This window comes from Canis lupus, chromosome 12, assembly GCF_003254725.2.
Source record: "Canis lupus dingo isolate Sandy chromosome 12, ASM325472v2, whole genome shotgun sequence".
In the NCBI taxonomy this organism is placed as follows: domain Eukaryota; kingdom Metazoa; phylum Chordata; class Mammalia; order Carnivora; family Canidae; genus Canis; species Canis lupus.
The window spans coordinates 29,488,104-29,491,376 of NC_064254.1; the positions used below are offsets into that span (position 1 = coordinate 29,488,104).

General features: G+C 34.5%; 1 pseudogene; it reads right to left on the reverse strand.

Moving 5' to 3' along the window:
- Positions 1-425: 425 nt before the first annotated feature.
- On the reverse strand, positions 426-2,088 carry LOC112658290 (thioredoxin domain-containing protein 3-like; annotated as a pseudogene).
- Positions 2,089-3,273: the final 1,185 nt, after the last annotated feature.

The following is a 3,273-nucleotide window of genomic DNA, read 5'->3' on the forward strand; positions in this document are numbered from 1 at the left end:
AATATGGCAAAGATGGTAGTTCTATTATGGACTAATATGAAAAATACTAAGCTTATATTTAAAGAGCATATACTATAGTAAGAAATAAAATAGTAAAATTATAAAGCAATACATGCATATGGTATAATAATATGCACTAACATTAACACTTCTATATAAACAAAGTATATATTGCTCATATATTAGCATTTCAATTTAGCTAAGAACTATAACTTTTTAGGTAACTTATTATTTTTTTTGAAGGTTACAATTTTTATTGTCATTATGCATAGCCATATGTTTTTCACGTTGAGGTGAGTTTTTAATTTGAGATAACTGGAATTGAGCTTTCTTTCAAAGTATATCTTCCTTTTTATTCCTCCCAGGAAGCTGTGCCACATGGTTATATGTCACTGTGAACTTACATGCATTATCTTCTCAAAATTTTAGTTTCCCTCAGGATTCTCAAGAATGAACTCTTCAAATATTCTATTAATGCTCTTCATTGCTTTGTAGGTATTAGATGTCCCATGGACAGTATTTTTCAAAGTACTTCTTCCAAATTGGGGTCAAATAGAGCCTGGGGACAGTAGTTTTGCCTCTTCTGGCTCTACAGGACCCACCATTTGTCTTCAGTCTGAGACAGCATTCCACTTAGTCAGAACCATGACCAAAGATGGACCCTCAGAAAACATTTGCAATACATCTTCAGGAAAGTCTTTTCCTTTATTTTTGAATAAATTTGTCTGCTTCTTATTCACTTAGGACTATTTCCTTACCTGTGTTATTTCAAATCCAGCCTCTCTTATAAGTTTAAAGATATCCTCTCTTTGTTCCTGTGTTATATGAGGTTTAATCAGTGCTAAAGTATGTTGTGGAGGAAATAAATACTGTATTTCCCTTTTGGCTTCTTCTAATAAATAACTTCCATACAACTGGTTGATAGGAAAATATTCCATTGCAAATTATGCACATAAACTGGCCATCTTTTCTATAAGGCTTTCAAAATAATCATCATTTTCATATTCCTTGCACGATGTTTGTACTTCCTCTTCTGATAATATAATTTGTCTTTGCATCAGTATTTTAAAACCTTCATCTTCAATAATCTTCAAAATATCTTCTCTCTTTTCTTGAAAGAGATCCAGTCAAAGTAATGCCAGGGCCTTCTTTAATTTGAGCTTTTTCATGTTTTTAAAATCAGGGAAGGACATATCAATAAAGTGATTAACATCAATTAGATTCTCTTCAATATCACAAAACTGAGATATATGTTGTCTTTCCAGACGTTCTTGTAAGATGTCCTACTTCTTCCTCACCACTGGAGTCCTGACCACCTCTGATTATCCTCATATATTTTTTTTAGCTTCCATCTCAGGATTCGGTTCAGGTTCCTCCAGGGAAGGCTGTTCTTCACCTCCTTGAGATATAACTACAATATGGCCTAGGCAATTTGTCATAAAAAGACAAAATCTTCAGTCATGCTTATCTGATCTCCGACTACAGAAATCCCTTACTTGTTGTTCTGTGAGAATCTTGTCTTCAATTTCTACAACAAATCCTGCCTTTATCATTCTTTCTTTAATCTCTAGAGATTTTCTAGTAATCACAGCACAGCATATTGTTTGGTAATGGCAATTAAGTATAGTTGTTCAGTACTTTCATAGGGTGCTTCCCCAGCATCATCTGCATCTGAATCTACAAACACAATTTCATGATGTTGAGAGCAAACCATTTCACCTGCTGCAATTTTTTTTCTCCTTGACCAAGTTAATAATTTTTTTGATTAACAAGTGGTGCATTTGTACCATTGATCTTTGCAATAATTTTGGCATTAACACTAAAGAGAAAAACAGGTTCACATTTATCTCTAAATGGTTGCAAAGTCACAATGTTGTCCGCTTCTGTTATAACAAAATGAAGAAGTTCATCTTCATTCAGCTCATTTTTCAATTTTCTGAATGAAGTTTGCATTGCTTTGCAAGGTCCACACCAGGCTTGGTAAAAATTGATCACTGTTACGCCTTTTTTTTTCTGCAACATCTCATCCCACTGTCTTGGACTATTCACGAATGCCTGTAACTGGATATCTGGCTTTTCGTCTATCATTTAGCCACTGGGTGTGGAGCAGGTGCCTGGCTCTACTGTGCTGTCTGCTGGTGCTGATCCCATGAAAGAGGCCAAATGAGCTTAAGTAACTTTTTTTAGGGATCCCTGGGTGGCACAGCGGTTTAGCGCCTGCCTTTGGCCCAGGGCGCGATCCTGGAGACCCAGGATCGAATCCCATGTCGGGCTCCTGGTGCATGGAGCCTGCTTCTCCCTCTGCCTATGTCTTTGCCTCTCTCTCTCTGTGTGTGACTATCATAAATAAATAAAATTAAAAAAAAAAGTAACTTTTTTTAGTTTCCATACTCCTATTTGACAACAGATGACTTATTAAAATCAACTCTAAATCTACACGCATGCATACACATTAAAAATAGCAAGACAGTTAATTTTTTTCTAGGGATAATTTTACTCTTAAAATTTTCTCTAGTTTAAATGCCTAGATAAGAAAAAATTACTGCTAGGATGGGAGATTGCCTTCCTTTCTTTCAATAAGTAGAAGCTACAACTATCTAGCTAGGAGAGGTGATCCCACTTTAAGGAAATTGTACTTGATTTTATCAGTTTTTGAAACTCAATGATTATACCCGTTAGACAAAACAACAAATAGAATTCTTGCAAGTGAAAATTGTGTCCCTTTAAGGCTCAAAATGCAAGATAGGGAATGAATATCTCTCTTTTCTGGTGTGTAGTGTAGTGATGCTTTATTATAACAAGAATTGCAGCCTCAGGTTAAATGAGTAGGGTAAGAAAAGTGAACCAGTTTTCTGCAGAAGGCACCACATTATATTACTCAGAGATGGAGGGCTTCATAGAAAGATGCATTAATATGAGAAGCAAAGATGCCATGCTCATTTTAAAGTTGTATCATGTGTCACTAAAGGAAGATACAAATTTGTATGTAAATTGTGATGAGTTCAGGGCAAAGTAAATGTAATTTTTATAAATAGTAGCTTATACCTTTCAAACATCTAGGAAATTATTAATCTGATTGAATGTACATTTTCATCATATTCTAAAGACACAAGTATATATTAAAACACTTTTAGTTCTAAAAATCTTAGAATATTTATGGTCAGCATGTTTGACACATTTGTAAAGTAGAACTTCAAGGTGGAATGAAGGAATGCAGTTTTGATGTTGGAATTATCAGCAATTTAAAAATTAATGTTCTGCATTTTGTGAACT